At 40.2% G+C, this 25,891-nt stretch overlaps 1 protein-coding gene across 3 annotated transcripts in view; it reads left to right on the top strand.

The window, feature by feature from the left end:
* The window catches only part of PHACTR2 (phosphatase and actin regulator 2), a 129,166-nt gene that overhangs the window by 806 nt on the left and 102,469 nt on the right, over window positions 1-25,891 (top strand). The gene's annotated exons all lie outside the window — the stretch shown is intronic.

The following is a 25,891-nucleotide window of genomic DNA, read 5'->3' as shown; positions in this document are numbered from 1 at the left end:
CTCAATCTGTTTCCTGAGGTAAGGCAGTAAGGAAAATGAAATTCTGGTCTCCATAGGGCTGAGTTCATTTTGAAAATGTGTGCTTGCCTGGTTGCAAATCAGTCCTGCTCTATTGACTAGAACAAGGTTGTAGGCATATACATCCCTGGTGATGTAGGTATGTTGGATGCACTCACACTACTGCACAGAACTACACCACCATCAGGGAAGCTCCAGAATGCACTGAGGGACCTCTGCTGCTGCAGCACAAGTAAGGCAATGCACTGCGTGTTTGAGTCTAAAATGGACCACGATGTCCTCTTATGTTTGCTCCTCAGGGAGTCTTAAGATGAAGCGGACCATGTGCTTGGGGAGGCTCCAGTATACAGGCTGTGCCTGCCTGATGAGGAGAGAGGGAATGAAAACTTGCTTAGTCACATAGGAGCAAGTAGATTCAACTTGTGGGGCCAGAGGCCGCAAGCAAAAACAACTCTATGAGCCAGTTTCTGTATCATTTTTTGCTTTACCTTTTTCTGTGTCTACTTAAAAGTTAGTGCAGTGAAGGACATTTGGGACAGGGAGGAGGGAGGAGATTCCAGTGGTTTGTCAAAATCAGAAAGAGCTGCTTTTAGGTATAAGGTGTATTTCAGCACTGCCTGGAATAATGTTGCATGAACAATGCCCTATAACTTTATCTGCACACCCCTGAATCCAGAGGGATTGACACAGGGGGATTGTCACAGAGGTTGACAGGACTGAGACCATGTCAATGTTAGACTATGTTCTTTGTTGGCTTAACTATAAAGACTGCTAACAGTGAGCTGGGTTCTTTATGAGAAACTGGCAAATCAAATTGAGGTAAAATGATGGTGTTTTCAAAGATGTGTTGTTATTTGCAGTTTCTTACACACAGCATTTAGGCCTCCCTATTGCTCTTCTTGGTTTTTGAGGATTTGTCACTTCCTGCCAGTAAGTGACAAATGCTGCTTTCTCTGGGTTTTATTTTTTTGACATATTTTCTTTCATTCTAGATTTTCTCCATTGCTGTTTCCTGTATCTTTTTCCAGCTGCTCACTGGATGCAGAAAAAACACTTACATGCTGCCACACAAGTGTTGATTCCCTCTTTAAAAAGGAAAGTATGCATTAAAGATGCAAAGCTGTTTAATTTTTAATGTGGTGGTTAGAGAATTGGTTTTATACTGAGGTGCCATTAAAATAACCTGCTTTTTCACTCCCCCATTAACCTAGAGAACAACTGTAATGGGGACAGAAATATGAAGCACTTAGAGAAACAGAGTCAGTACTTTTGCTTCTACCTTTTCTCTAGCCGTACCATTTGATTAAAGTAGATCTCTCATTTACATCAGATGTTACCTGTGCTCCAGCTGCTGCATTTATAGAAGAACAATTTGCATTTTAAATAACCTGCAAAATGTTTGCTTGCCGCCTGTTCCTGGGCTGAATCACTTGCAACTGTTGAAGTCACAAGTTGCAGTTTCTGTTGCATATTTGTCTTCATTTTCTAGATCCTGATCAGTTCTACCGAACAGATGTTGTTTCCTCTCATTCCATGAGTGATGGGTTGGTACCCCATAGATGGTTCACACTGTCATTTATTTTACCACCTCCTGATTCACCATCCTCAATGCAGTATCTGTGAAGAGGCAATATTTTTAGACACCTTTCTAGCTAATAGAAAAATAATAGATTTTTTAAAACAATTTTGGCAGTGGCTCATTAAATTTATCGGTTTTTATCCTAGTTCAGTACTATATGTATCTCTATAGTGCAGTGAGGCTGCTTGGGTGGTCCCCATCTTTATGGTGTCTGTGCTTTCTTACCATCAGTCCTTCTGCTATTCTTACACACTGATAGAAGCAACTTCCTGGTATCATTTTACAGCATCTCACTTCATTAGCTGCTGTCCAGTATGTTAGGACAATGTATTTTCATGATTTTACTCTTAAAGCTGGCCTCTTCTTTAGTGTTGATGGTAGAAGATTACTTAATTTCTCTCTCTGGGCTCTCACCTCACCCATTATTTTGTCCGAGCTTTACCTTCCAGCTCTTTTTTTATTTCTCGTAACCCCCAAGGAGGAATAAGATGATCCTCATCATGAGTAAAAGTGGTATGATCTAGAATTTTGATTTAGACCCTAAAAAGTGTAATGTCAGCAAAGTTCAGAGCCAGCATACCTCTAGTAGTTTGTTGTGGCAGGCATAGCCTGTGCATCACTTCAGCATCGTGGTACGCCCCACCTGACAACTGGCTGGTTTGCCAGAGCATCTAAAGGAGATTGGTGAAGGAAAACTTACTCTCCTAAATTTCAGAACAACACCAGAGCCACTTGAAAAAAGCTGCTTGAATTACACACCTTTAAGCAGCCTTCCATGTTTAGTGACTAGATTTAAACCCACCTTAAAGGTGGATCAAGCTAGTCGAGTTTTTTGATTTTCCCAGTATAGATGGGGACTGCAATTGAAACAAAGACCCTGCTAAGGTGCTCAGAGCTATTCCAAACTCTAGATTAGGTGGTTATGGGGCTGAAGGTAGCTCTCAGCATGAGTGGTGAGTCCTGGGGTGCAGGGTGGAGGAGGTGTGCTGTTTCATATCAACCACCTCTGTGCTCCAGTTGCAAAGCGGAGACGGTGGTTCTCTTTGTGACAGCCCTCAGGCAGCAACCTCAGCTGCTGCGGTGCCCGTTCTTTATCTTCATGTCCGCCTAGACAGTTTTCAGTTCGCTCTCTTTTTAGTGTTGTGGGTTTTGCTATACAGCCTTGCATTTTATTCCGAAGGCAGTGAGGTCTGTGGTGAGATACATCTTGGTGAAAAGGGAACTTTGCTACTCAGACCAGAAGTCAAAAAACCACCCATCTCTACTCTGGGATTGACACTGTCATATTGTTGCAGTTCCTCTTGAGGTCTTGCTCTTTAGCAAGAAGGAGAAGTTTCAGATAATTTTTTCCATTAGTAAGAAATGCATCTTTCAGATAGAGAGGTGAGCTTCTCACATATGTTTCCATTCCTTTCGTGGTTTTTTTTGTGAGCATTTCTGATGTCAGACAAAAAAAACCTACCTGAGAATTCAGACAGCAATTCATCAATACCTCAGGCTATACCCCAGATGCTGGGTTGCAGAAGAGAGTGAAAGCCTGAGTGCAAATGACAGTCCTGCCTCAAAATTTGTACATGCCAGGATTATTTGGGGAATTTTTGTGGGTTAATTTATTCCAAACGATAATGAGTAACAGCTACAATGCCATCTGCTGCTGACTCCAGAATAGGGTGAGCAAAAAGATGGCTTAAAATCCCCCAGTTAAGTGAAGAACTGGGGAAACTTTCATGCAGTGATCAGAGCATCAAAGTGGCTGATATTAGATGGGAAGAAAATTGATGATATTTGGACTTATTTTAGCTTTTCATTATTAGAGTGCTCCACTTTGCAAACTTAACAAATGTCAGATTCTCTTCTTAACGGACAAACTTTCTGGTTGATGAAAAGGAAACATTTTTGACAGCTGAGGGTATTTGACAATCTAGAAATTGTGAAATCCAAAATACTTGTAATCTAGACATTGGCCTGATTATCTGGGGGCATGGAATCTAGGGAAAAAAGTAAATTTTGTGTGGGTAGGTAGGTAGTTGTTAACCTTTGCCTGTATTTCCCACTGTACTTGTACTCATATTTCCCCAAAGGTCTACAGATTCCAATTTCCATATTCACCAAGTCCTACCAAGGCCTATGGGAGTTGAATTCAGCATTTGTGAAGAAGACATCAGATGTGCTTTGTGAGGGTAGTTAGAAAGATAGGGTTTCTCAGTTCTAAGATGGGGTTGATGAGGGAGAAGATTGATGCTGTGAGAGAACACCATTACTAAAGCAACTGATTTTGGTACATTGTATGAAAATATGGGAGTTATGGGAAACCATCATTCTCCATTGTATCAATCAAGAGTTGTTTACAATATAAATTGAAGTACAGAATTTTGCAAGAAGACTAAGGCAGATAGTTTGAGGTTGAAAACTATAATAGAAATTAAAACAAGTAATAATTTTGGGCGATGTAGAAACTAGACTCAGTGTGACTGTATAACGTCCAAGAGACTGTGCATCCTGTCTCTAAGTCCACTTTATTATCTTTCCATCAGTTTGCAAATCTGAAGTATCAGGAAGAGGCAGCAAGCATAACCGTATGAAATTTGACATATGCTTATGGATATGTCAACCTTATATGGAACTTCAGATTGATGTTGAGGAAAAATCCAGGAATCTTAGAACATTTTGTGCTGTACACATTGACAAAGTTTAAGTCTGCCTGAAAACCAGGTTAGTTTATAAGATAGATGTGCATGCAGGGAAGAAGTGTGTGTCAGAACATAGTCAGCCATTTCTAATATGAGTTTATACCATAATGCATGCCAAATAAGAAACTGCCTGTTTTATACTGGACTAAAAGATATTATTCCACACCATCTTTTGCAGAATAACTGGCGTAGGTTCTTATTATTAGATTACTAGCCTAAGTGTGAAAGGGGAAACCCTGGGAACACTATGGTTTACAAGTACAAACCATGTATTCTGTGTGTCATTTACACATGACCCAGTTTCTGAGACAAAAACTTTACAGTCATATATTCAGACTTGGGCTCAGGCTTGAAAAAAATTAATTTCTAAATGTGATGATAATCTTCATGGTTGGCTAAGTAGAAATTGGACTGCAAACATTTGCAGCATAGGCTTTAATGTGTGTTTTGCAGCAGCTAATCAGTAGCTGAATGGGGGGATCTGTTCAGTGTTTTGCTGCTCTGTGTGTTTTAGTTTCTCAAGGCCCTTTGGCATTTAGCACTTCCTGCTGCTGTGTGGCTTCTAGTAAGTAACCATTTTATATCAGACCACATGTCAAGTATGAAGGCTGAAGAATTGACCTCAAGAGTAGCTGAAGAAAAATTTTGCTCCTTCTCTTATTGAATGTAACCAACTTGTTAAAAAAAGAGCATTTGTTCTGGTTTTGAAACCTAAACATATCATTAGTCAAATCCATCATTAGCATAAATAATTTATCTTTCTTCTCTACCCCATTCCCCATGCTCTTCTCTTTTTGCCATTATTTCCTGAAAAAGCAGACACAATTTAAGGTCAAAAGACTGGGGACAGTTGGCAGATTTTTTAAAGGTTGGTGAAGAATTTAAATTTTTTTTTATTTTTGCTTTTTGAAGTCAGAATCTTTTCAGTGCCAGCAATCCTGTAGGATTTTAGTTTTCAATAACACCACTAATTAGTCTTGTTTCTGAATTTTTAGTAGTTCTTATAGAATATGCTTAAATCATAAGGCAAACATTTCTTCAGTGATAAACTTTTCATTTCTTTTTTTCCTAGCATTTCACCTGGCACGTTGCAGGTAAAATTAGTTTTTCTCAAGTACAAGTTAATTGGCACAAAAGGAAAAATATCTAGAAGAAAATAGAAAATCTTGACTTCGGTGTTCTGAGTTCAACTGCTTCTCACTTTATTTTTGAGACTGTCATTTTTAAATCCTACCACAACAAGGGTTGCTCTTGCTCTTCATTCATGTGAAAAGCACTGTGATCTTCCTGAAATGCAGGCAGAGTTTGTAGGCAGTCAACACTTCCCTTGGTGGTGAGCTGAGAAAACTTGTTCCCCATCATGCAGTTTTGATGCAGAACTGGGCTTTTAAGATGTTGTGTATAAATTCTCCAAGTGCCTCTGATGTTGTTACAGTTTTTGAATTACGAAAGGCTGAAGCAGTGAAATATTAGTAAATTTTATCCATATCAAGTAGTTACTATAAAGGGCTCAGAGGTGTTGGCACTACTTTAATACAGCCTGAAGCTTTAAAGCCACTGTGCTTTGCAAGTTGGCTGTGCTCTCAGGTGGAGGGAGTGCTTTGTAGAGCAGAGAAGCTAAAGAGCAGCTTGAACCACTGCACTCTTTGGAGATACTTTTCTACCCGCTCTCATTCCTCTCATGGGACTTTCTGCATTGCCCTTCCCCTTTCTCATGCTGTTGTTAAAACCACTTGGGCGTATTCAGAGAAACACAGGACCAAACAGTATGGGGCTGGGAAGGAAATATGGAAGAATAAGTATTTTACCAGAGATGGGCAACGTGGCAACACTTCACATGCTAAAATACTGTGTGTAAATGGCTTCTTTTGGAAATAATGTTAATATTTTTGCCAAATGACTTAATTTCTTTTCAGAAAATGTAGCATTTATTAGTTATTTTTAATTAAATATGTATTTTATAACTTCATCTAATTTTTTTAACATTTGCGTGATTTGCAGTGTCCAGGAGAAAAACTTGTTTAGAGAGAGTGGCTTTCTGTTAAAAGGAGCTGCTTTTGATTCCTTTCAACTTCAGATATGATTTCAGTCTCACACACAAACTGTGTTGGCCACTGCTTGGGGAATTTGCCCAGTTGCACAGTACCATACACTATTTCCATTAGCTGGATACATCAGTTGGTAGCTCAGTTTTGGCATCTTTACCCAAGTTGTTCCTATTCAAACTATATTGGAAATAAGAGGCAGTCATCTATCTCTTTCTTCCTTTCACCTTCTTCCCAGTCTTTCACTCCCCTCTTCCCTACTAGCTTATTTTCTGTATTCTCCATAGCTTCCAGTAAATGTGATTTATATTGTGTTGATAGCCTAGACTTTTGGTAATTCTCTGTGTAGGTCTGGTTGGGTGTCTGTCAGGTTTCATCCTGCCCATTCGAGTCTGATGCACTGAGATGTGAAGGGACTAGGAACTTCTAATTAATAACATTAAGTTTATAAACTAATAATGCAATTACCTGCAATTAATAACATCAAGTAAATAAAACATTATTTTCTGATTGTCACAGATAAAGGTCAGAATTTCTACAGTCTGAGCAGAGATTAATTCAATTTTAAGAATTCATTGCAAAAGGGTAATATATCTCCTAAAAATTCTAAAAGAAAGAGTTGCTAAACATTAGGAATGAAGGAGAAATGCTTCAGAGCCTTGCTAAGATAAAGCTTGACACAGTGGCAAGGATCAGGAAACAGATGAACTCTGTACAATCCTTACTTTATTTAAAGTTATCAAGTTATCTTCAGTTACTTTGAATACAAATTTTTCCTCATAAAATAAAAGTTTTGTGAAAATAATTTTTTTTGTAGAAACAATCTTGATTTCAGGCACATTTTTGCATTTGCAGGAGAAATAACTGACAGAATTTAAAAACAGTAAATTGTCACTTTAAAAAATTAATCTGATGTTTTTATAATTTTTCATGGTACAGAAATTTGGTATAGGAGGTTTTTTCTTCTAGTTTGGGGAGCAGGAACAGAAATAAAGGCAGCAGTGTCAGAATTTCCTTACCACAGAAATGTTATTATCCTAAGGGACCCTGTCCACCTATACAAGGCAAGTATAACCACTGACATTTTCCTTTCTTATGGCTCAATCAAAGGTTAAAATAGCTTCTTGAAAGAATAAGGGTGTTCAGTATATCATAGAACCAGACCACAAAGAGTATGTTGAGCAAATTTCTCCCTTCAGAGCATGCGTATTTGCTTTTCCCGTTTCTGGGGGGAGAATCACAGCTTTAAAGATGTATCTGTGACTAATATACACAGTTCTGAAGAAAATTATAGACACCAAGTAGAATTAGTATTGAGGTATTGTTTTGTGTCATCTACAAGCAGAGTAAAGAGGGGATTGTCGTACATTTGCAGTTGAATGTGTCCTAATTGCAGGCCTTCTTTGTGTTCAAACACAAGCAGCTATATTTAAACTTTATGAGTGAAAGGATAATTAGCAGTCATCTGCTTGCCACTTTGTAATTTAATTCCTCTGTTGCCCTGTGTCAGGGCTGCCAGTAAATGTTAGTGGTTTAAACCACCAATGAAACTGTGACCTTTTTATCTGAAAAAAAGATGAGTGCTCCCAAAGCGTAGCACAAAAAGGCGGCTTCTGCAAGACATATTTCTGAATTTTATTCTGATTTAAAGCAGTTTGTGCTGTCTCAGAATGGTTGGATTTGAAATAAGTTATTTCACTTACACAGACAGAGCCAGTGTAATTCATCAGGGATCAGGAGACGTCCCAAGTCATGATATGAACTGCACTAGCCCCAAGGATGAATCACGGCAATGCTGCCTTTATTAATTAGGCTTATAGGCACCTCTGTCTGTGTTTCTCTGAGTACACTCTTGACTCTGTGTCCTTAGAAGTGAGCCAAGAAGGGTGAGTTACACCTCCCCAGCAGCATGGTATCTTTCTTCTAGCCGTTTGACTTTTGAGCCCTTAACATTTAAAAAAATAATGATGTCTTCCTGTTATGCCTTCCTGCAAACAAAACTGAATGGCATATTTCACAACATGTTCATTTTAGTGAATAGCAAATTTAAAAAAAATAGGCTGCCACCCAGCCATTTAAGTATTTGTAGACACATCTGCTATGAATTTTGCCTTATTCTTTGGAAGTTGAGATAAATAATGGCTTTTGATCTACAAATAGCAAAAATAATTTTGGGGAAAGATTTCCAAAGAATCAATGCAGTAATTTTCAGAGCTTTCTCATATTTAGAAAGTCATCTTGGGATTTGTCTAATGGGGTCTTCCTATGGTAAATGGTGAATATATATGTAATTTTGTAGGTGACTGTGGCTCACAAGCCAAGACCTGCTCTGTGTTACAGATGTTTATCACTGCACACGTGCTAAATAGAGTGCATTGTACATGCTTGTGCATTTAGTGGTCTATCTGAAACAGCCTCTGAAAGCTGCACCCTTGCACTGCAGGACCTGCCAGAGCAGGAGGGAAACAGCAGAGCGAATAACTTTCTTTCAGCTACAGGGATGAAAGACTTTGGGAAGAGCTTCAGATGTGCTGCCTGCCTCTTTTTTGCCTCTGTGTCAAATAGCTCTCCTGATGATCACCAGACCCTGCAAGAAAGTTCCTCCCCTTGCAATTTCCATGGGGAAAAATAAAGCCTTCCAACTCAGTGCCTGCTGTGGAGGTGGTGCCAGGAAGCTTCACAGGCTCACCTATCCTTGGGTGAGGACAGGTGGCACACTGTCTCAAGCAGCAAGGTAATTGCCCAACAGCAACTTAGGCACTACTTTGAAATCCCTTTGAATTCAAGCTGGGTTACATAAAGTGAACAACAAAAGCACTTCTTTTTTATAATGTCTCAAATAACTCAGTTGCCAGTCTTTTAAAAAGAGAAAGAAAACATCACCAACAAAATGAGTGCTAGCAAGATATCTGTAACCAGTCTGCTGAACTCAGGCAGAGAAAGACTCATCAGACTTTGCCTTGGTGTCAGCAGTTTAAAGATTTCCTATGCTTGTAGGCTTCTTTTCTTATGTCTTCTATGAAGTTTGTAACAATATTGTCTGTTTTGGATGGCTTTGCACTTTGGTAGAGATATTGTAACGTATTAAAATTAGAAATTATGTATTTCGGACAACACAGAAGTTGTTATCACATAAATTCCTGGTGAGTGGAAGTAACTCAGCAGAGCACACAGCTTTTCCAAATTTCTTGCATTATTATGTTAACTCTGTGGGTAAAAAGATATTTGTTCCATTCATTCTAGGCCAAGATTGGAAAAGTGCTGCAAGCACGTGTAAAATAGGTTTCTTGGGAGTGGGATTTATTGGACTGGGGAATAGTCTATTCCACTATTACTATCACTTTCACTATTCCCAAGAGGAATAGTGAAAGCTTCTTTGCTTTAAGTGCTGGAAGCACTTAAAACCAGATCTGGAAATGCACTAAAATTGTGTCAAAAGAAACTTTTTTTGCAGCAATGAGCAAGGTCTTTTGCAGATGTGGGGCTTTTTGTTTTGGTTTGGGGTTTTTTTGCTTTAATTGCTCTGTGTTTGTATCAAGTCAAGAATGCCAGCAGGAAGACAGATGACTGAGCATGCAAGCCATCCACATGCACCAGACTCACTGTGCTAAGGAGACGAAGATGCATTTTGCTTTTTGACTCGGTTGGAAGAGCCACATCCATGACCCTCTATCTGTGGCAGGATGCCCTCTTTACCTCCTTCAAAACTAGAGGGAAGCAAAAGAGATGGGAAGGAATTCTCCCAAGCAGCAAATAAATAACTGACAATAGGATAAGTGAAATGAAAGGGTAAACCAGAATTCTCACTTAGTATCTTGAAGATGAGTTCTATTACACGCACTTTATTATCCTAGGCTTAATATAACTATATATTTGGATGATTTTAGGGGAATATTTATAATATATGACAGTGAGAAGTGCATCAAATAAGTAAGTTTTGTTTGCCTTCTAAGATGAACGCCTTTTAAAAAAATTGTATCAAGGAGATTTTAATTCAGGCACTAATTAGTGAAGCGAATTCTAGTATTTATTGGAACTCCATACTTCTGCTTCAGTGAACTTGTTTCAGTTATACATACCCCATAGAGAAAATAAATCTCAGAAAAGTAAACTTCATGCATATCACTTCTGAAGTAAATGAGAATTGTTCCAAATTGTTTTCATACAAACATTGATTAGCATAATAATGGAATAGAGGAAAAAAATCCAGAAAGACCTCTGCAAATGGCAGCATGCATCTCTCTCAGATTTAGGATTAGATGCCTCAAATTATGCACATTTGTAAGAAGAACCAGAGTTTTAAAAATACATTGAAAAGATTTCTGATTCTAATCCTTTTACGTGTCAATAAAAACTATCAAAATATGTGGCCTTTCCAGTAGCCCTAATCTCCATCTGTTAATGTGAACAGTGAAGGAGGGAACCAGTTGGTAGCTATTGGGTATCTCCAAGAGAAATGCTTAAGATTGAAGGCTGGGCATATGGATCGTTGCTCTGAACAGGGAAATAGACTTCAATCACTGCACTTTAAGATTGCCATGGAAGGAGAAAGAGCTGGGCAACCCATTTCTTTCCCCTTCCTGTCTGTGCTGTCATTTTTCCTCCCAGTTCGATGATTTGGGATAATACAGCTGTTATGATCTCTCAGCAAATGCATTGGCTTTAAGAAAAGGGAGCAGACCCAGCACTTCCAGTAGACCAAGCACTTTTCAGTGGAACAGGCCACTCAGGCTAAGCCAGTGTGGTCCAGCCAAGCCACTGCTGTGACTGCAGCCCACCAAAGTTTCACCTTCAGCTGCTGTGCAGCCCACTTCTTTGAAATGCAGCAGTACACTGCCATTTAAGTCTGCTGCAGCGTCTCTGGGATTGTGATTTCATTGTGACTTTCCACTGCTTAACATTGTTTTGGTTTGGCTCTTACAGTCACATTCTCAGCTGTGTTTTTTTCTTTTCAATCACTGCTGGAGACTTTGGTGTTGAAAACTTCTGAAAACACAATCCTGCCAAGCCCAGGCATTCAGAGGTTAGGAGAAAGAGGCAGAAAAATCTACTATTCTTTTTTTTTATTATTTCAAAGGAAGTTATAATATGCTCTCTGTGACATCCACATGTTTCTGGAGGCTTGATTCGTGACATTGGTCCACTTGTAGTTGGCAATGCTGCTATTGACTTCAAATGGCTTTGGCTTGTGCTGTAATACATTGCTGCAGCTTTTATCACGGGAAGGCCTCTTCACAACACTTAGCAAATATTAGGTGACCTGAAGTTCAATATCACAGTCCTGTAGAAGACAAAGACTCCTTTGGGAGTAGACTGGAATTTTTTCAGTTCCAGCCTCTTAATAAATTCCTGATGTAAGCAGGCATGAGATGCACTAACACATTTTGTGATTGCCCAGGGTCAGTAATGATCAAAATTAATGTGAGATTGTTTTCCTAAGGAAATTGAACAAAGAGCAAGTAGAAAGCATCTAGAACAATGCCATAGTAGGTAACATGATAGAGCAAATTCTACCTTTATCCTGTGAAAGCCCTATGTGGGTGTCTCCAGGCAGCCTACCTTCACAGAAGAGGATCTCCTTGTGGGATGAAAGCCTTGCCTGGGTTCCTTGTTACTTGGGTAAGGACAGGAAGAGGTGGGGATTGTCCATGAGTTCTTCCAACCTCTGCTGCCTATGAGTGGGAGTGAGGAGTGTGTTAGCTCTTCTTCTCTGATGTGAGGAATATTATCTCTCTCCACTAGTCCTTTTACTATAATATCAAAAGCCATAGGAGGGGCCAGCGTGGAGGAAGAAAATACTGACTTAGATAGCAAAGGAAAATGGAAATGGTTTAAAATGTGAAAGATCCCTGTCAAGAACAAAAGAAATTACTTAATTCCAATTTCTGATTCATTTTTTTTTTTTTGATTAGTCCGTCCACAAACAGAGCAAATGATTTTTTGTCTGAAAACATCCATCGATTCTGCTCTGCTCCTTTCAGTTTACATTCAGCAGACTATGTTTTGGCTCAGCACATTTTTGATTCCTGTTCAGTTTTATTCTCCAGATATTTTGTACTACGATGTTCACCAAGTGTGGGAAAAGTGGGGATGCTCTCCATCTAGTATCAATTACTGTAGGAGTCCATTTGCTTGTGGTGGCCAACAGAGCTCATGTGCTGGACTCTTACCAGCTTCAGGTCTGCTCTGCCATGGATATGAGGAGAACTGTCCACAGACCAAGATTTTCCAACAGGTCTGTGAAGGAGCCTAAAAACACTGACTATAAAGAAAAAAACAGCAAATAAGTAGGTTGGTAGCTTTAAACAATTTGTTTGCACTATAGTAATTGCTTGAAGAAAGCCTCACTAGTGAGCAATCTTTTTTTTTTTCCTCTATATAATGAATGTATAAGCTAATGGAGCTTTCTTTTGCCGTTCATGATATTTCCTGTCTACAAGGACAAACAGCTTCAATTATCTTCCTGCTGCAGGAGGAGGGAAATGGAAAAAAGTTGGAAAAAACAGATTTTTGGGTTTTGTGCGGGTGCTTAGGTTGAAATGGAAATGTATTGCCAAGTCATAAAGTAGGATTAGTCCTCTTGTAGCTCCCTTTTTGTTGCCTCTTTGATTATTTTTCATAGGACTTCAGAGCTAAGAGCATCCTTACAATTATTGTGGTCTCTGGCCTTGTCACCACCAAAACAGTTTTCCCTAAGCCCAGCTGTACACGTTCTATGCCTCAATACCATATTCTCACAACTGCCTCCTCCGTCTTCTGACCACTTTGCCACGCCTCCCATAATCTATCACCTCCATGCGCTTGTTTAGGTGTCTTAAACTCCCAGCTGCCCAGCTGGCTACCAGGAGACTGCTGGGGGAAAGCTCGTGTGGGTGAGAGGTTCTGTGTCTCAGGGAGATGCTGCCGTGTGAGGCTGGTACACTAGATGGGGCGGTTGTTATGCTGATCAGCAAACACCGTTTCTCTGGCGCTGGATTTCTGCTCCTGCTTGCAGGAGGAGAGGACGGGAAATAAAGGCTTGTTTAAAGGGAGTGATCAGCCCTCCTGCAGCAGAGTTGGTAGATTGTCCTGAGCTGGTTTCGCCCGGTTTCTTCACCTTCCCAGGTGAAGCCACAGCACGGTCGTCATGACGTTCTGTGCCTTAAATGCAAACTCAGCTGTGTTTAAAGGCACAAAGCTGCAGCGGGACGGGATGGTGTGTCAGCCTTTTAAATTTCCCGAAGATCGCCCCACCCCCTTTTTTCTAATCCATAAAATGTATATTTAATCAACACAAAATGTTATTATCAGCCATTGCTCTCCCCTCAGCCAAGGTAATGCTACAAGCTTGGCATTATCTGTTGTGCTAGTGAAATTGGATCTCCTTGTCATATTGATTCTGATGTACTTAGGTCGGGGTTTGTGGGTTTTGTATTGATCTGCCAAAGAAACTGCTGAGGAGTGGGTGAACAAGATCTGTCGTCTGTGTTGTTTGGGAACTAACAGAAGCTCTTATTATTTGCCGGCAGCCTGTAGCACACTTGGACATTGATCTGTTATGAGAGAAGCTGGCTTTAATTAGTACCAGGTTTTCCAGTCTTTGCACAGAGTGTTTTGACCCTGGTCCACAGCAAGTTCTCAAAGGCAGACTCTCAAGTTGAGCTGTACATTTATTAAGTTGTCTTCTGAGAAAGAAATCATTAAAATAATTGGACTAAAATTTTTGTATCTGCTGAACCCGAAGTAGTCTTTTCTAAAACAAAACTCAATTGGATCTATAAAATGTGTTCAGAAATACACATCTAGACCTCGACTGGCATTGTGCACTTAAGTAGTTGTGTTTACCCTGATGTTTTGCTGGCCTGCTAGAGATTTAGATTTGATGTATGCAGCTCTAATGGCAGATATACAATCCCTTGACTAGTCGGAACATGCCTGAAGACAGTAATTTCTTCTCCCAGCCTGATTATTCCAGCATTAGAAAGGCTTTCCCCAGAAGCCTGAAAGAGAGACATCACTCATTCACTCCAATTTGTAAACAATTTTATGGCAGGAAATAGCTTTTGTTTTCTCTTTTTTTTTTCCTTTTATTCTTGGAGGAGGAGGGCCTGGCTAGATTTTTGCTTTTAGACTGTATTTCATGAAAAAAACCTCACGGTAATGTTAAGTGGCTCATATGCAATTGATAAGTATCAATGATGTCACTGAAGTGGTCATGTATGCCAGTACGTATGCAACAGGAATTTTTTTCTACATGAAATAGTAAAATTATAGACACTAGATATATGACTAAAAGTAAGTTTAAGCACTTTTCTCATGACGTATCACCAAATGAAACATGAAAAGAACACTCTTACTAACTTATCAAAATATTTCTGTATTATTTATTCCATACTGCCTGAAACGATCATATAAAGTGACTCAGTGAAAAATGACTGTGTCATTTTATAGAATGTAATCCGTGTACAGGAAATTACATCTGTAAATTCTGGCCATCTCCCACATGTATGTGCAGATGAATAGGGGATGAGGGGGAGAAACTTAAAAAAAAAAAAAAAAAAAAGCCCCTTATTAGCCAGATCCTGGCCAAGTACAAGCCTCTAGCAGCTGCACTCTTCCAGCAGTGTCCAAGCAGCCATTGCAGCATCTGCAAGGCTAAGGAGCCAAAGCTCCCTCACTCCACAGCACCCACAAGAAATGTTCGGTGTGTTTCAGCTGTAGTGACTCAAGAATATCTAGGGCTGCTGCTGCAGGCTTTCTGAAAGCTTTGGATCAGGCTGTGTTGCTAGAGCAGGGTCATAGAAGATCTTCATGTCCTGAATTCTGGGAGAGGAAGCATGGTGTAGTTCCATCCAGGTCTTAAAATGTGTGATTGGTAATATCCTTATGTCAGGATGAAAAGCACAGTTGTTTGTTTGTTTGTGGGTTTTATTGTTGTTTTTGGTTGGTTGGTTGCTCTTGTTTTGGTTTCATTGCTTTTTATGAATTTGAAAATTATTCACTAACATATTTTGTTTGGATTCAGATACAACATTGACCCAAATATGCAATAAATAGGGTAGTTTACTTCATTGCTTGTTGAAGTCTTAGGACAATATAGTATCTAAATGCTTCCTTTCAGTTTAACTGTTTAGCTTTCTTCCAAAGGTATTTAATTTTTGATTTGGACTTAAAAACATGTGAGAGATATATAGTAGAGAATCTACGAGTTCTGGCTAAGCACATGAAAAAGTTACAGGATTTGTATAACTGTGCAGACAGTCAGTGGGCTGCATGGCTGATTTCTTGCACAGATAGGCATTGATAGGATTGTTCCTTTAATTTAATTGGGTTCACTGAAATGTGGGGCCAGCACAATCTTCTTTTTAGATCAACTTCATCTCCTTCATCTCATCTTGTAAACCATGTGTCAGCAGCTTGAGAGCAAGTACCTCCTTAACTGATTTATATTTGTGCTCTTTACAAACATTTCAGTGACATTGTTTTCTGCCCCTGTGCTTGTTGGGCCTCTCTCTGTATTTTTGAGCTTAGCTTGTGGAACTCCACCATCCCTGGCAGCCCTTGCTCAGCTGAACATCTGTCTTGGCCTGGATTGTCCTTGCTACACGTGGAAGAAGTTTTTCCTTTTGGTGTAGCAACACAACACCATGTTTGGAGGTCCCTCTCCCCAGGACTGGCTGGCAGGCGGTGGATGAGTGAGTGTACCATGCTGTTTCTTCTACCCCCATCCCTGAAAGCTGAACAGGAAAATTAATTACCTGGGTCTGTGTTACTATTTCCATGTATGGCTTCCCAGAGCAAACCACAGTCATGCTGTGTCTGTCATGCTGGCAGAGCTTCAGTGAAGCACCCTGCTACACTCTGGAGGAACCGAACTTGCTCCATGGCAGCTGACATGGGATCTTTGACAGAGGGCTTTGCAAATCACTGTTGCATGGCAGTGTCCTGATCTCAGTGTGGTGTTTTATATCAACAGCCAGAGACCAGTTAGACTAAAAATGATGCTAGGAAGGTTCCAGAATGAGCTATATTGAACAACTGGCAAGTACTTAGAAAGCAATTAAGTCAATAACTAAATGAGAGAAAATGTGTGGTAAATGCATTTGATTTTCTGCTTTGAAGAGCTAAGTTGCCTGGTGAAGGAAAACACTGGATGTGTCTTGATTTGGTACATCTTGACATCAAAAAGATTTTAAGACTGTTCCACAGGACTGTGTTTTACACATAAGCCATGGAAACATGACTAGGTGTAATCTCCATGAAGTAGGTGTACAACAGTTTGATAAATTGCTCTCAAGAATATTTATCAGCAGTTTTCTATCAGTCTAAAAGGGTATCTCATGCAGGATCTTGCACAGGGCAGTCCCTGACCCAGTTGTACTCAGTGCTTCAGTTTTGATTTGAATGTAGGATTACAGAATATCCTTGCAAATCTTGCCGCTATTACCAATCCAGGAAAGTTGCAAGCACTGGAGAGGGCAGCACTGGGAGTCAAAATGGTCTTCACAAATTCAAGCAAAGAGGTAATACAGCTTTCTGTCATTTTGCATACCTCTCCTTTGGGCTGATTTTCATATAACTGTGGCACACAAAGAAAGCATTATCATAATCGAGGTAAAATTCGAAAGGACTTGAGAGGTTAATCACTGTGAAGTAATTTATGCTCAATGCTAAGGTTTTGTAAGAATTTAAAGATATTTGAAAAACTGCTTTGGATAAATGCTGAAACTACCACAAGAAACACACCATTTCAAGACTTCTCCAAAATTCTTGGAGTCTGGGGGTTTGTCAGACTTGAAGACTGCAGCCTGAGAGGACAAGTAGAGAGCAGAAGGGTTGGGAGGTTAAGATGGCATATAATTGTGCCATTTACCCACACTGCTAGAGTAGAAACAAATTAGAGGAAGGAAATTATCAAAAGACAGCATGCCTGTGCTTCAAAGCCAAGATGGAAAATGGGAAATCCAAGAGGGAACAATCTTCATTGTAATCCCATTGTTCAGGCTGACCTCAGTGACAAAAGAGAAGGATACCAGCAGTAAAATAATTAGCTATTTCAAATTCATCACATTTTAATAATTCAAACACTATTAATAATGCAAATAAAGAGAATATTTCAAATATATTTTTGTCAGAGTCCTTCTATAATATTCTCTTTCTCATTGAAGGAAAGAAGCTTGTATTTCTCACCACCCTGCAATGTAAAGAGAAGAACAACATAGCTCTGAAATACCCAACCACCTTTTGTAACAGCTTTAATGAGTTTTTTAATATGGCTCTCAAGAGGGCACCATTCCCCGTGTATCTAAATATACTCTTCAGGCAAATTCAAGCAGCATGTTCTTGGCGAAATGTTGTTATTTTTAGAAATAAATGAAGCAGGATACATCATTTCCCCTCCTACACATTTGTTGATGCTTTAATAGAAAGACCTGTGTTCAAAAGTTAATTACAGCATCCTAGATTGTGCACCAAGTAGGCACTGGAACTGCAAGTGATTGCTATTGTAAGGGGAAAAGAAAAGGAACAATGTCATGTGCAAATGTTGCTTTGGAGTTCTTTTTGCGCTTGATTACCACCCCAGGAAAAGAGTGCTGACTTGTTTGCCACAAAAGGGATTAAACTGCCTCCCTGGGAATGGATGCCCAGGTGAAAGCCATGTTACAATAAACACCTTATTTTGAGTAAGAGCCAAGGAAGGAAAGAAATAGCACAAACCAGCTTGCCATCCGCATTTGGCCGCTTTTCGAACTTTCACACAACCTGATATGCCGTTTTACTTAGGAGGAGAAATTGACAGTAGAAGCAGAAATGTCGTTGATTTCTTCATCTGTTTGTACACTAAGTTCTGTTTCCCTGAAGACAGTGGGAGTCAAACAAAAGGGCACCATTTCACTGCTTGCTGCTCAGTCTTTTTCAGCAGGCATTTGCTCTTAGGTTTTCCTTAGGATGCCTTTCCAGGGTTTCCCTGGCTACCTTGTTGCCTCTTCAGTCAAATTCTCTGGTCTTTCTGCCCTTCTTCCCAAGATATGCATAATTCTGTGGAAAGTAACCAAGCAGTTTGAACCAGATTTATGACATGCTGTGGAGTTCATCATAATACACCTCTCTGCACTGGAACTTTTTATGTTGTATTAACAGTAGTTTACCCTCTGGCTCCATGCTGGAGTGGAGCACTGCTGGAGTTCTGACTCAGAAGAAAAAGTTTGGGCTGCTGAATTATTGGCATTATTACCTGAAATTACTCTGGGGTTTCATTCTTCTTCTGCTATACTGGCCAGCTGTGAAAGTATGCTCATGACAGTGTAGCCTATCACCATAGTTGACATGCAACACAGTTGCATCCTGAGCTGAAAAATATTTACCTTGTCTATTCATTCAGCAAAAGTAAAATCTTTCTAATGCATTTTTCCCAACACATGCATATGGCACATCTCCAGCTTGCCAATTTGTCTGATGTACTTTGATGATATCTGTTGGGCTCTGTGTTTGTCACATGCATTTTACAGTAATTTCTGGGCAAGCATATTAGCTAACAAATCGGAATAAAAATGCTGTTGTTAACAAGCCTCTGCAGGGAAAACGTATATTTTATAATAATTAAAATATACCTGTCCTTTCATTACCTTTGAACATCTGTTCTGTTGCCGTTGTTAGAATATCATCAAGCTGTGCAAGGTAAAGTGATGCTTTATGTGGTACCTGAAGCAGTAAGGGACAAGAGTTTAGCAGACATCAAAGTGAACAGACATTCCTGTGACTGACGAGGGTACAAAGAGTCAAATTACACATACACTAACAGACAGTCAATTCACCACACGTTCTGCGCTTAAATAAGTGAAGTCAGTCTTTGATTATTAGTCATTAAAAATAAATGTCCTTTTCTGGAAGTATGAAGCACCTTGTACTAACAGTACAGGGAGCTGAGACTCTAGTCTAGCTGGATCCCTTGAGCAGGTGATCATGAAGAGAAAGTTCTCACTCATAAATATCTCATTTTGGGTCAGGAAAGAGCAGGTGAAGTAGACACAGGGAAAAAAGATGAGTGTTTAATTTCAGGGGTCTCTACTGGCACAACACAGACAGACCCTGTTTAGGCTCACTGGACATACTTCACTGTTACACAGCCCATTCAACTTGAGATCCTGCCCAGGAAGGAGGAGAGTAATCCTTGCAACTCCACAGACACTCAGGGACTGAAGTAGTAGTAGCCCTGAGCTTGAAGAGATGAGTCATAGTTCCATCAGACCTCATAGAGATACCAGTTTTTCATATGGATAAAATAACTTGGACTATCGGTGCGTAAAGCAAATCCCTTCTATGTGGAACAGAAGCTGAATTAATTGAGAATTCGGTCTCAGTAGGGTAAATTAGGGAATAAATTTATAGATAAATAGATAAATAGTTTTAAAAGTCATTTGGGAGAACACACTCAAGCAGTGTTTTTAACTCTATTTTAGTTAGGCTTTCCTGCCATTCTCCTTTACAAATATGGCAGCATCTGAAAGTGCTTATTTATTTGATGGTCAGTTCTGGTTGACTGATTTTACTTTATTATGTGCACTATGGAGCTCAAAACCAATATAGGTTAGTGGAAAGATCTACATGGTAACAGTACCTAGCAGTACCTAAGGGGAAGTGACAGTAAGGTAGCAAGCTGAAGTTGCTCTTCTCTTTTGTGGATCTTGTCAGGTGTCTCCTCTGGTCATTTTCAGTTTATGTCTGGTCAGATTTCTGTTTCACGAATCAAGTTACAAAACAGTAACCTCTAAAGAGGTGGTAAAGTATGTCTGGCTAAGTGTACAGTGCTTCATGTATCGTGCATGACTTCACGCTAGCAGTTATGTTATTTGTCAGCCTTCAGAGTCTGAAAAACTGCTTTTGCCTTTTCAGTATTTATTTAATAATTTTTCTAAGGGTGGCATTTGTCATTTAAGTGAACATTATCTAGCTCTCACCTGTCTAAATTTTCCTTCAACTGAGAGAGAGGGTTAAGACAAATGCACTCTTCTGTTGCGTTGCTGAAGACTTTCTTCATGTATTTTCACTCATAGCACTTAAAACAAACTGAAGCACCCAGAATCTCCCCTATCTTTAACATAAGCCTGGCCACATGTTTTATGCTCAGAGATGAAGTCCTGGCCGGACTGAAGCAAAAGTTTTGCTGTTGGTTTCACCATAAACTGGGTATCGCCTCAGATCCTCAGACCAGGATATACTGTCTTTCCTTGTTTTTTCTTTGTTTATGCCTCTCAGTGAGGCTAAATTCCCTCTCTTTTTACTGTACATAAGATTGCAAGAGAGGAATCTGCAGAACACACAGAAAAGTGGTCAGCAGAAGGTAAGAATAAGGTCCCAAGATAAAGGAACAGGGTAAAATGTTCTATAAATCTATTATATGCAGTCATTTAGGTATGATAAAGGTCTGACATTTCCCTTCAGTAAGGATAATGAAGACTGGTCTTTTTACATAGATTCATGGCATTAATGCCAGAGGGGATGTTAGGTCTGACTTGTGTGATACAAGCCCTTAAATGATGCTCATTTACCCTTTTGTTGAGCTCAGTTAACTTCTGTTTTATTGTTGTAATCGAGAAAGACATCCAGTCCTGATGTGATGACCTCCAGAGACAGAAAATCCACTGATAGCCTTGGTAGCTTAATCACATTTGCTGTTGCAACAGATATGTTTTTACTTGAAAATACCTATTCTCAGTTTCCAACCACTGTTTCTTATTGTAACTTTCACTGACAGAGCAAAAGGCCTTTTGTGTCTTCTTGGTGCCTTGGTCCTATGACTTACAATGTGGGCTCACTTTTTATGTGTCAGTAGAAGTCCGAAGCATTTTTGCTTGTATTAGCCATCCTGATGGAGTCAAATACTGAGAGGGAGGTATTGCTGCAGTACAACTGAGCCAGAGATAAACTGAGATCCAAAACTGGCTGTCCTTTTATCCAGAGCTTTGATTTGGCCTCTTTATAGAAAATCTGTTCTAATACAAATACTGCATCTAGCCAAATATCATGATGGTTTCAGAATGTTCAAAGATGTTAATAGATTTTCAAAGCCAGAACATTTTATAACAGGCTTTGTAACTGTCTAGCTCAGGTGTGGGAAACGGGCAGCTCATAAAATGGGGTTTGAGTCTGGAACTTTATTTCAGTGTACACATGGATGCAAGCTTTCTATTCCTTGTTATTATCATATAATACTGAGGATTATAGGAGCTGGCTACCTTAAAATTACACTCAAAAGTCTTGTTTTGAACTGATTTTCTCTATTTCTTATATCTGATTTAGCCTGACAACCTGGGTAGCAAAGGCCATGCTCTGAGGTAAGGTTTTGGTTGGACCTCATCTGTTTCCATAGGAATAGTAACATGTTTCAAAGCACTTGTTTGTGATATTTAAAGAGAAAAGGAGAGAGATTATTTTAGTTTGCCTGACAAAATTCACTTATGTGAGCAATATATTCCATTAATGCAGAACACCCACGCCAGGGATTGTAAATGGCTGTTCAGGTCTTACAGCCTTTCTCCCAAAACATTTACCCATTTTCCTGGGACAGAGAGCAAATTATCTCTTTTGCGCTTTCCCAAATCATAGCCCTAATCCCTTTAGTAGCTTTTTGCTTTTCCAAGTAATTTCCAGTTTTGGGAGATTGTAAAGAGCAAACAGAAGGGCATGTTTTGTTTCTGGCAGCAAATACTCAGCAGTTCAGTGGAAGATGTGTGGCAATTTCTGATCTGTACACCTTCCTCCTCTTACAGCCCCTTGGCTCTGCAGAAGCTGGTCCATGACGGGGTCTGAGAGTTTGACTTCCAGGAATAGCTGAACACGGAGGACTAAGCACAGCCTAGTTTGTGTGTGCACGTGTCCTCATGAGAGAGCAAGAGGAGGGAAGAAATGGAAGCAACACAGAAGTAATGGCTGTATAAGAGGGAGGATGGAGCGCAGACATTGAGACTTACGGTGTTTTTACCAGCATGTTGATTAGACCTGACTCTGAGTAGATTTAATTGTTCTCTGAAGGCAGACAGCCTGCCAATTGTTCTGACTTGGTTTAAACAATAGTAAAAATTCCTTGAAACCATTAGATATCTTGTTTCTGAGGCTCCCATCACCAGCTGTGCAGCTGTGCTCATGGGGACACAAGCAGACTGTTAGTATATATTTACTTTTGGTCATGTCAGGGCAAGGCACAATTCATTCAAGCACATCCAAATCCAAGAAATCCTCTAAACATTTCCAGGGCTAGGAAAGCAGTTAGGCACATGCAAAACGTCCACAAAGGGATCAGTGGGAAAGCTAAAGAGGAAAACTTCGTGTTTATTTTTCCAGATACTTCAAACCAAACAATACGACGCCACTTTGTAGATATGAGTTCACTAAAAGCCGGGATTCAGAGAAAAAGTTACAATTTGCCTAAATAATCAAGCATTTAGAGATGTTTTTCTTGCCAATGCTTTTGTTTCCTGCTGAGCAACTCTCTTCATGATATGCTGAAACCTCTTTCTTGACCTCTCCCCATGCCCCTGCTCTCCTCTCCCACTTCCTCTGTCTCCTCCTCTCACTCAGCCCTGCCACACTTTTCTGCACTGAACTCAACATATGCCAAACCCCTTCCTGCTCCTTCTGAAAACCCATCTGTGCTGTGAAACTCCCAGCCTACAACGACCACATACTGCTGTCTGGATCCCACTCTCCTCTTGTTTTCTATCAGTTTAAATCTGTTGACTTCAGAGGTGTTGCTTCTCCCCTCGCAGCTTTTGGCAAGGAGTCAGATCCACTGCATCTGGCCAGGCTGTTCAAGGATAAAGTCTTCCCGGGGAACAAAAGGCTCTTGTTTGCTCAGCAAAATAAATCCTCTGCACTTGTAGCAGTGTATTAACAATATTTCCAGGTGGAACTGTAGCTTCTCCACAGGAACAGTGTATCCTTTTTACTGTCCTGCTCTCAAACTCTTCTGCTTCTGTAAGGTGGGGAAAGGATATTTGGCAAAACCTTCTCCCAGTGATGCTGAGATGATAGTTGCTGAGGTTTAGGGAAAGTGTCTGTTAGAGGTTGTTCCTGCATTGTGCTGAACCCTCTACCCTTACCCAGGAAAGCCTATCTAAGCATACTGCTCAGCACTTCCTCAGGAGGCTTTCCCTTTACCGAGCAATTTTCAAGAATGTGCCAGAGGAGAGATGGTTTTCATACACTTAAAGCCTGAAGAATGTGCATCTAACAACTCTGTATTTATAGAGATGTTACTAATCAAGGATTTTGGTGCAGTTTATTAAGCATCCTTTTGCAGTAACTGACAATCTTCATTACTGACTGAAAGATTGCTATTTGTCTGTGGCAGAGCCCAGATTTTTGCAGCCATTCCCACGCCTCCAGAGTGTCCTTCCTTCCCTCACTGTGAAACCACCCCACCACTGGTGGATGGAAGTGTGCTTCACATAAGGAAATACCTTTTGGAGGGGTACAGATCACTTGTACTCAGCATGGTCGTTGCCCTGGAACTTGGTGGATACTTAGAAGAATTGCATGAAGCTGTATATTTAGAGTGTTGACGTTAACTATTCAAACCCACAGCATCTAAAAACAAGTATAGCTTCTCCCAGAGACACCTGCACGATGATTTCTGTGTGGGAAGAAACAGACACAGTGAAAGGGAAGTGAAACATTTTGCCCGAAATGGCATCTTATGGAGTCAGATCTTTGCAGTGACAAATATGCACCGAGCAGAGCCAGATTTCACATTTTCTAAATGTGTTATTAGGCATCTTTGTCATGATCAGAAACACCACAGCTGAAGTTGTACATTGGTTCTGCGTTTGTCAGCTCAAAGTCTTTTTAGTGTCTGGGTGCTAAGGCCTCTGTTTACCCCAGTTTCTCTATTTGCTTCTTACCTGGCAGATTTCTGTGCCTCTGTGAATCCTCATTGGTTTTCATGAGAGTGAAGTGTCATTACTGCAGCAGGCAGTGTACATCAGGTACCTTGGAGAACGGGATCATTAGGGTTCTGTGTCATTAGCAGTGCTTCCTAATGTACCCCGTAACACTTTCTTCTCTGAGAGGTGGCACTGGTTATCTGAGTTAGCTACTTCATCTACTCTTAACATCACACAGCCTTCAGGGTGTTTATCCTCATACAACTGAGGTGTGGGAAGCAAGCATGGTACAAGTCGTTCCTAGGTCAGATGTTGGAGTAGCTTGCAAAAAATCGTTCAAGAAGTCTGTGGATGAACAAGGTATTGAGCCCAGGTCTTAAGTGCCTATGACCAAAATGGACTGTTAGACAGCATCATCTCAAAGCTAAAGAAAACTGGGATGCAGTTTGATTGAGTATGAGATTTTTGGAAAGTGGACCAGAGAGCTTTGGACCTGTGCAGATCTGGTCTTCTTAGTCCTTACTGCAAAATTTTCCTTAAAAAGACTGACACATTTTGGTCTCATGCAATTATGGATTGTGATGGAGTTGCTCTGTACTCATAGACTAAGTTTATGCCTGGAGTATATGTATATTTTACTTTTAAATAGCAATCACAGTCTGCTGTTGAACCCCACCTATTATCAGTATCTTTCTTTTCACATGTGTTCAGTCAGGGAGACATTGCTTTAATCCCGCTATAATGGCATCTGATCATACACATTTCTCGATTTCTATTAATTCTATTTACCTACAATTAAAAATAAAAACCCAAGTAGTGTATTTTGTAAAGCTTTCTCTTTTTTGGAAGGTTCCTGGTGAGATACTTTCTGTTCAAATGGTAGAGATTTACATCACGTATCATATGAAATTTCCATTTATAGTTAGCTTTCAAGAGTTAATAAATGTTTACCTGTCACACAGCCCTGATGAAGCATCCAAACTCAATGCTTATCAAGCTGCTGTAATTGGAACTTTTCATACACTACTTAGCATCTTAAAATCCTGATCGTCAGCTGACTTGAAGCTGTGACTATATCTGAATTGCATGTCACAGTGGGACCTGGGTACACATTACCATCTTCCAGGGCATCTTTGGAAAGAAGCTTCTGCACCTGGGTGTGGGCAGGAAGGGAGCTGTGTTATGCTCCTGTAGGTTGTCTCATCTGTGTGACTGGGGGACCAGCACCCTGAAGTACACCATGTTTACCTGTGTAATGATGGGCAGATGTGTAGCCCATCTGCCCTGCAGCTGAGGTTCAGCCATGGCATGCACACTAGGACTGCCCTGCCGCACAGAAATAGTCACTGCCTGGAGCTTTTCACTTCCCTGAGGTCTAAGTAGCTGTAGCTTTGCATCTTCCTTGGGCTCTCTGGCACAAGCTGTTGCCCACCTGTGTTCCCCAGCCTCAAGGGTCAGTACTGGTTCCCTACAGCTGCACCATTTCCTAGTGGCTTCTCAGGCACGGAGGTCCCCGTTCCTGGCCCCCAGTGAAACTCAAAGCAAACAAATTGGATTCAAAACCAATCTCTCTTAGTTTTAATCAGCACAAGATAATTGCATGCTTGCTAAGATTTAAAATATGCTTATATCCTTCTACCCTGTTCTGGCTTTGGCATCATCCCATTTGAGCTCAGGCACCTGTAGGCTTTGTCAGTT

Source organism: Myiozetetes cayanensis, unplaced genomic scaffold (assembly GCF_022539395.1).
Source record: "Myiozetetes cayanensis isolate MyiCay16 unplaced genomic scaffold, myiCay2020 scf2-11, whole genome shotgun sequence".
NCBI classification, from domain to species: Eukaryota; Metazoa; Chordata; class Aves; order Passeriformes; family Tyrannidae; genus Myiozetetes; species Myiozetetes cayanensis.
Note: the sequence above shows the minus strand (reverse complement) of the source record. Positions and strands in the feature narration are given on the sequence as shown.